Source organism: Octodon degus, unplaced genomic scaffold (genome assembly GCF_000260255.1).
Source record: "Octodon degus isolate 3935 unplaced genomic scaffold, OctDeg1.0 scaffold00111, whole genome shotgun sequence".
NCBI lineage: Eukaryota > Metazoa > Chordata > Mammalia > Rodentia > Octodontidae > Octodon > Octodon degus.
In genome coordinates, this window is record NW_004524687.1 from 9393691 (window position 1) to 9402351 (window position 8661).

The following is an 8661-nucleotide window of genomic DNA, read 5'->3' on the forward strand; positions in this document are numbered from 1 at the left end:
GGAAGGTCTCTCACACACTCACTGGGCCTGGGCTAGGAATGGATCTTTGAGTTCCCGGAAAGTGGCAGAAATTCCTATTGGGCAGAAAGGGTAGGGGATGTGCTGTGGAGTGGTGGCGGGCGTCCCAAGGGAGCAGAAGAGGGTCTCACCCATGCTGCACCTGGGCTGGGACCAGTAGGTACAGCCAGCGCAGGGTAGCCAGAAGCTCTCCCACCCACTCAATGGGCTGGGGCTAGGACTCCTATGAACAATTTTTAATAAAGCACCTCCTTACCCCATGATGTTTCTCTGACAGCTGTTTATGTAGGCAATAAGTATGTCAACAGTTTGAGCATTGGCAAGGATTTCAGATCAACTAACCACTCACCAAAGAACTTGGCAGCTTTTTTTCCTTGTTTTTAATACAATGATGAATTCACCCTGATGGTAATCCTGTCCAGCCAATTCCTCAGAATACACTTCGCAAAATCAGTGGTGATTAACACATCAGTTAGGTTTGGCATGGAGCTGTGCTCGCTTGCCCATGATAGCCTGGAAGCCAGTTTTGATACTGCCAACAGGGCACTGAGAATGATGAGTTTCACACTGTAAGAAACAGAGGCAGGTGTTCTTCTGAAGAATTGTATCTGGTGATCGACATGTGTGATAAGTGACATATTCCTTGATATATCTTCTTAAGACATTTTCTATCTGTTTCTGTTGGAATCTTCTTTTGATTACAAGTTGGTTATTGCCATCTATAGAACCACTTATAACCCAATTCTGCCAATAAAATGCAAGGAAATGTTTGGGCTGACAATGTAATAGTTTACAGATATCTGTAAAAGTGAAAAAAGAATTTCTTGGTTCCTACTTGGACAACCTGTAGAGGTTTCATGACAAATTTTCTTTTCTCTCCTGCAGCCATATCTGGATTCTTTTCCCTCATGATGTTCAATAGTCAATTCACTAGCTCTTCATATGTGTAGTTTCTCTCTTCCTGTCTGGTTACTGAATGAAATGCCATCATCTTTTTTGCTGTCTTCATCTTCTAAAGCCTAATATCAAGGTCATCCTCTGGCCCAGCTGGCTCTTGGATGTCACTTTCAATATTAAGATCCTTTATACCCTCTTGTGCTTCATCAATATCAAATATCTTTTTTTTTGGTTTTTTTCTTCTTTTTCTTTTGATTAAAGAAATTCAAGTCATCTAGACCATCAGAAGCCTGTTTCTTCCTACTGTCCTCTTCATTGGCTTCTACATCTTTGTCTTCAGTTGATTCAGGCTCTACTTCTTTTGTTTCTGAAGGCTGGGTTTCTTCTATCTGGGCACCCCCTTCCTCATCTAACATAAAGGGCTTCTTCTTCTTTTATTTCTTGCTCATAGTAGGATCAAAAAAAATTCTACCAAGGTCATCATGGTGATGATCTAACATTGCTTTGGACCCCAGAATGAACAACATGTCCCTCCAAAACTAACTTCCATATTCTTCTTCCAGTCCCCAAATAAACCTCCCACTTCCTTTTGGCAAATGTGCCAACAACCCTCCAATCCTCTCCTGACAGGATGCTTCACCCACCAATATAAACATTACCCTTTATCCAACTGATATCTGCCCCTCCCCCCAGTCCCCAGCTTCCTCCTCCAAGGGTCCTTCCAGTCTCCTGCAGTCCTACCATGCTGGTGATAAACGTTTTCTTTTTACCTCTGTTAGTGTTTCTCCACAATGCCAAAAACCTTACATAGTCACACAGTCTCAATCTGTCACACCAAATGCATACAAATTTAAGCTTTTTTTTTTTGGTGGAACTGGGGATTGAACTCAGGCCCTTGTGCTTGCCAGGGAAGCACTTATTCCACTGAGTCATCTCCCCGGCCCCCAAATTTAAGATTTTAAAATATCTTTCCCTTGCAATTATTAGTTTATCTTCATGAAAATTTTCTCTTTATCTCTCATTTTCCATTTGAGATTTTTTTTTGTTTCTTTTTTTTTGTAGGAACTAATGTCTTACAGTTAAAATTCCCTGGATTTGTTGTATATTTATAAACTTTAAAGTCTTACTAGATCATTTACTTAAGTTTCTGTATCATTTTGGATTACGCTTGTCTGCCTATATTAGAAAATAGAAAAAAACATAGTTTAATAATTTAAGAGTTTATTTCTCAATGAGTTTATTTCTAACCTCAAGAGGTAGGCCAAAGGTTACCTCTTGGCCTTGGAGAGCTGCTAGGCATCCTGGCTTTCGAGCCTGGATTTGGGACAGCAAGAAGGAAGAAGAGAGTTCAAGCTTATTTCAACTTATCTTTCATTGGTCAACACTCAAATATGTAGCCACACAACCCCAGAGGATGCTGGACTATATTATCTTCATGAGTGGCAACATGCAAAAATTAGTATTCTGTGAGTAAAAAGGAAGAAACAATGAACGTCAAGGTACTCAACAGTGCTTTCCTCCTTAGTGGGTTACATTTCACCTGCTTCCCAGGACTGCCTCCTCCCTGCTGGGTTGTCTGGCTCTCAGCCTCCCCTGCCCCCAGGCCGCTTACTTTGCTGTGTTCTTTGCGCAGGGCTCATCTACTCTCCTTCAGTACTTGCCTGGGGTTCAGCTGCTGCCTTCCATCTGCAGGGTTCTAACCACACAGCATGATGGGTGTGGCTGCCCCTCTAAGTGGTGCTCTAGGAGAAAGGTAAAGGTAGATGGCCCCAGGGTCTTAAAGTGACTCTGGTTTAGAAAGCTTCTGACATAATAAAATGTGAATTGAAGCACTTTATTCTTGTTTCCAGCCAGCCTCTGCCTCCTCTTCCTGTAAGTCATTCTTCATTTATTTTATTTCAGTAATAGGTGTGTGTGTGTGTGTGTGTGTGTAGGGTGTCACTATGCAGCTTGGACTTGTAGTGATTCTCCTGTTTTCTGCCTCCCCAGTGCTGGGATTACAGATGTGTGCCACCACGCCCAGACTCCATCATTGTTTTAGCACGCCTGGGACCTGCGCAGCATGCTGTGCCAGGGATCGAACCCTGGCCCCTGTGCCTGCCTAAGCAAGTGCTTAGTCCTCTAAGGTATCTTGCCAGCCATAATAATAGGTATCTATATACTGATAAAGACCAGTACCACTTGCCAGGCACCTTACTTGTGTTACTGCCCCATCCCACAGATAAGACAACTGTTGGACAGAGACACTAAGTAACCTCTTGAGGTCACATACCCAGCAAGGGTCAGGGCTCAGACATTCTGGTTCCTGAGCCTGTGCCCTTCTTTTGTGAGAAGAGGGCTGGCCTTCGGTTGATCTTTTTTCTTTGATTTTTTTTTTTAAATCTGTATTTTTCACTGTTGTGTGTAGTGTTAGAAATTTGAAAGTTTCTGCACAAGAAGTTCTGGAAACACAAACAAACAGCAGTTACTCTTTCTCCCTAGGGTTTCAGACAGGAAACTCATCTCTTCCTGGAGAATAAAATGCTCCTAGCATCCCACAGCTGGGATGGGGCCTGTTCAGGGGCCTCAGGCTGTGGCTGCCCTTAAGGGTAAAGAGATGTGGAGGGAAGAGGTTCTCAAGCTTTCTGTGCCTCATAATCCCCCAGAGGGTGTGGAAAACACAGATGTTAAGACTGAGCCCTCTGAGCTCCCAGTGGAGGTGAGAGAGATCCAAGAACTTGTGTTCCCAAGAGCTCCCCAAGAGCTGCTGTGGTCCAACTCCCACTGTGAGAAACACTGCTCTAAAAGTAGCTTCTCTGAGGCTGAAGAGCTGACTGTAGCTGAGAACTCCCAGTGTAAGAGGCAGTTCAGTTCCTTAAATGATGGAATGAGGGATAGAGCCTAGGATGGAGTCAGGCTAGTAAGCTGGACAAAGAGAATGCCATACACACTTGAGTGAAGAGTTCATTCAAGCCACACAATCTTAGAATGTAAAAGCAAACATAAGAAAAATGGTAAAAGTTCATATTAAAAACAGGCAGAATAGAATATATCAAGTTACCTAACAACACCTCTTTACCTCCAGGGTGGATTTTGAGGAATTTAAAAATGCAGAGTAAGTGGTTTCCTTTGAAATAGATTTTCTTTGAAATCTGCTGGCTGAGTTCATGATTTTCTTTAACCTCTGATCAGAGAGCCTGAGTCTCAACTGGTTTTTCTAAACCTGTGGAGCAGCCTGTGATAGGTGACCCCTCAATGCTGTGCAGATTCCTGAGCCCTGCTTATCCATAAAAGATTCTGGACAAAGAGTTCTGTCTACCCTCCCACTCTCATGACCCTCTTGGGTCCCTCCCAACCAGGAGCTTTCTTTCTTCTTATACTTCCAATAAACAATTTCTCCTTAACTCCTTTCTGTCCATAATTTCATTCTTTAACTCACTGAGACAACATGCATGGGTTGTACTGTGCTGACCTCACCAGTCCCTCCTGTCTCCAGCCGCTGGGCATTTTGCAGAGACTAGGGGAGGCCCTGAGCAGGGACTGACCTTGTCTGTTACCTTTGTTTCCCCCTATGTCACACAGAGAGGGAGGAAAAGGGACCAGGATGAGAAATTTCAAGAGTCTTTTTCAACAAGTCTTGCAAGTTAGCTTTAGTTGTGGAATTAGATGCTTATTGGCTGGCCCCAAAGTTTCCTTCCTCTTTTTTTCCTTCCTCTTTATTACTATCATGGTCTGGGGGCAATGAAAGTGTTGGACTTCACTTTTTTTCTTCTTTCTGGTACTGGAGATGAAACCCAGGACAACCTGCATGCTTGGCAAGTACTCTATGGTAGAGTACTTAGGGCTAAGCTACATCCTTAGCCCTTTTAATTTTTGTTTTAACTTTCAGTACAGGATGTCAATAAATTATCTAGGCTGGCCTGTGACTTGTGACCCTCTTGCCTCAGCCTTCTGAGTAAGTGGGATTTCAGGCATGCGGCACTCCTCCTGACTTTATATTTTATGCCACAGTATCAGGTAATTTATTGGGATCCTGGGATGGTGTTCTGTCTTATGGAAAGCAGGGAGTTTTTGTCCTTCTTGATAGGTGTAGTGGTTAACCTTTTTTTAAAAATGTAGTTTGTACAGAGTCTCACTATGCAGCTTGGACTCAAAGTGATCCTCCTGTTTTCTGCCTCCCCAGCACTGGGATTACAGGACTACACCACCACGCTCAGTCTTGGTGGCTGGCTTAGTGCGCTGGGGGTGGGACCAGAGCAGCATGCAGTACCTGGATCGAACCCTGGTCTCTGTGCTTGCCTAAGAAGGTGCTTAGTCTGCTGAGCTATTTTGCCAGCCCTATAGTGGTTAATCTTTTCTTTTTTTTTTTCATTATCCCAAATTTATTGACATTACAGCATAGCAAAAAGATTCAAACAGCTCCACGTGGTGTTTTGAAATTCATCCCGATGGTAGGCTGTGTGACCTGCAGGTTGGAGAGGCTACCAAAGTCCAAAAGCTTCAGTATTTTCTTAGTGTCAGGATCTACTTCAATGATTTCCTGATCCAAGGCTGAGACCCCAGGGATGTAATTATCTGTCCTTTCTCTCTCCTCCTGCAACTTGATGGAAATACCCTGCACAGGGCCCCACTGTATCTGCTTCATCAGATGTGACACAGCCTGCTACCTCATTGTGGAGCTTCTTGCTGGGGATAATGGTGATTTCTTCACACACGTGCTTGTTGATATGGAAGTCATTTCCCAGGCGCATATAATACTTCTCAATGATGACATGGGCTGCCTTCTTCACTGTGTTAGTATGAACGTGGCCCATGTTGGTGGGTCCCAAGGAAAGAACTATAGTAGTTAATCTTGACTATCAATTTTCTTAGGTGGAGGGAGGCCTGGAAGATTAGTGCACTTCTCAGTGTAACCTTGGGGACAGTATTTGGTTACTGGCCTCCTTCCTCTCTGGATCTTTTTCTTTTCTCTGGACACTAGGAGATGAGTAACATTCTCTCTGCTATATCTTCTACTGTGATATTCCTGCCTTGGAGACAGCTGACCATGGACTAGAATCTCTAAAACCATGAGTCAAAATTAACCTCTCCTTTAGGTTGTATATCTCAGGTATTTTATTTTAACAACAGTAATCTGATCAGTACACAAAGCTGAAAAATTTGCATGAAGTACAATACAATGGCTACACAATATTCAAACAGTATAGGTTTGTGTAATATATGAAATGTCTGACTTCTCTCCCTGAGGTATCCTCTGCTGAAGATTGCAGCTGCTTCCTTTTGGACTGGTCTTTGCACAATATTCAGATCTGATGCATGGCTGACTCCTAACTCTAGGGTTATACCCATTACTAAATTATGGAGACTCTTCTATAAGTACAGACCACCAGCCTGGAGCCACAGAGGGCCCTGCCTTTCAGACTTCCTTCCCAATGGGGGCCATGGTCACTTTGGAGCTTCTTTTAAATGCAAGTCAAAGGAAAGGTAGAAAGATGGCTATACCAGTGGCTGCTGGAGAATAGACATGCAAATGCAGAGAAACATGGAAGCTACTGGGAGTGGCAACAAGAACATCCCACCACCATTGTAAGCCTTCTGCCCAAGGTTGTAACAGGTGGTTTTACTGCTTCCAACATGTGATTCATTTTCTCTATCTGTTGATTATCTCAAGGTATTTGGTTTTTTTAAAAAAAATAGTTTTATTGAGAAATAAATAGCAATGAGAAAGTTTCACAACCTATCACTAGCACATTTTCAACAATTAATACATTGCATATTGTTGTCTTAGTGGTTATTCATTGTAAAAAAGGCAGATATGATATCCTGTCTCAAACACTATTAGAAAAAAAATCTCTCTATTCATTGAATTAAGAGAATGGAGCTATATATCTATCCTAACTATTTTGAGTATACAGATACAAAATGGTCTTTCACTTCTATCCCACTTTTTTGGTTAATTTTGTCAAGGAAGGCATTCCATTGTCATTTAAATACTGTAGGTGCATGAATTCAGCAAAATATCCCAAATATAGTCCAGTAGTCCATATTAGTAGTGGGTTTTCTGTAGGACTGGCAATGTCTGAAGTTGTTGACTTGAGCCTTTTACAGCTCAGCATGTTTATATGACTTTACTTTCTATACTTCATTTTCATACTTTTCTGCTGGATGGTTAAAGCCAAGATAAAGCAAGACCTATATAACAAGAAATGTAACTTTTGTATTTCATAAGTATATTTGTATTTCCCCTCAGGATTTAACCTGAAACCCTGTACCATAGTTTGTAGATCCTTTGTCAGTGACAGCCATGTGGATGAGTCACAGCCATTGCTTGACCACTTTGCTCTCTATGAAAGCCTGAGAGAATGTTTTCTTTCCATGTGACTTAGTCACACTCTACATCATCATTTATTTTCCTCTGTGGCCCCATAATATTCTTGATCACAAAATTTGGAACACAACTGAGTTACATGATGTTATAGTACAGGTTCTCCTATGTCCTGAGACTTCACTGACCTTGAAAGGCTAGAGCCAAATTGTTGGCTGTCTTGCAGTCCTTCTTTTTCTGTGATTTTTTTGTCTTCAAGCTTAGGTTGTTAGCCCTCTGGAAGAGAGGCTTATTATTATTGTCCTACAACATAGGCAATTGAGCTTAACCTCACTATCTGTCTGGATGTCAAACATTGTAGACATAACATGGAACAGGTATTTTCCATCAGGTATTGATATGTGAAACTTTGAGTCTCTTCAGAATATGAGTTAAAAAACATTAAAAAGATAAAAAATATTTTAAAAAATGAGAATAAGCATTTACTTATTTTTACACAGAAATGTAAAAACCTAACATTATATGGCCTGCTAGCAGGACAGTCCTGTGACTTTTTTTGTCTCTTGAATTCATTTATTACCCCCCCTTTTTAAAAAAACAAACATTTACTTGAGTGACAGTATGACACTAATTTCTGTATCATGACACAGTATGTAATTAGAAGACTAGAATGACAGGCATTGAAAGCATGTCCCTACCATTACTATTGCTTTCTTCAGTGCAGTTGCTTAGTTCACAGGCATCAGCATATATGGTTAGTCAGGGTGAGAATCCTACCAATTAGCTGCTAGTTTTGAAAACCTGCTGAAGATTCTCAGGACCATTGCCTTTTACATCTTGTGCATATAAATGTATGTTTTTTTTCCCCTGTCATGTTTCCTAGCTTTTCTCCTTGCCCTCTCTTCATTGTCTAGTCCTCAAGTTCTCGCTGTCCTTGTAATTGTGTTATGCCTTTCTATTTTTATTTCTTCCTTTGAGTTCTTATACTAGGGAGATTATATGATATTTACACATGTGGGTCTGGTTTATTTCACTCATAAGTATATCTTCAAGTGGCATCCACTTCAGTATAAAGGCTTTGAGTTTATCATTCTTTATAGCTGAATAGTACTCCATTGTATAAAAGTACGACATTTTTTTCATCCATTCCTCAGGTGATGGGCATCTTGGTTGTTTCCAAGATGTAGCTATCACAAATTGAACTGCTATAAACATAGGCAAACATATATCACTATGGTATGATGTTTTCAGTTCCTTTGGGAAAATTCCCAGTAGGGAGATAGCTGGTTTGAATGGGATTTCCAGTTCTAGTTTTTTAAGGAGTCTCCAAATTGATTTCCATAATGGTTGCACCAGTCTACATTCCGACCAGCAGTGGAGAAGGGTTTGTTTTCCCCCACAGCCTCTCCAACATTTGTTGTTGGTTGACTTCTTTTTTTTTT

General features: G+C 41.4%; 2 pseudogenes; both read right to left on the bottom strand.

Annotated features, from left to right (window-relative positions):
- Positions 1–486: 486 nt before the first annotated feature.
- LOC101568473 lies at positions 487–1442 on the bottom strand (annotated as a pseudogene).
- A 3860-nt stretch (positions 1443–5302) lies between these two features.
- On the bottom strand, positions 5303–5708 carry LOC101581067 (annotated as a pseudogene).
- Between the last annotated feature and the right edge of the window lie 2953 nt (positions 5709–8661).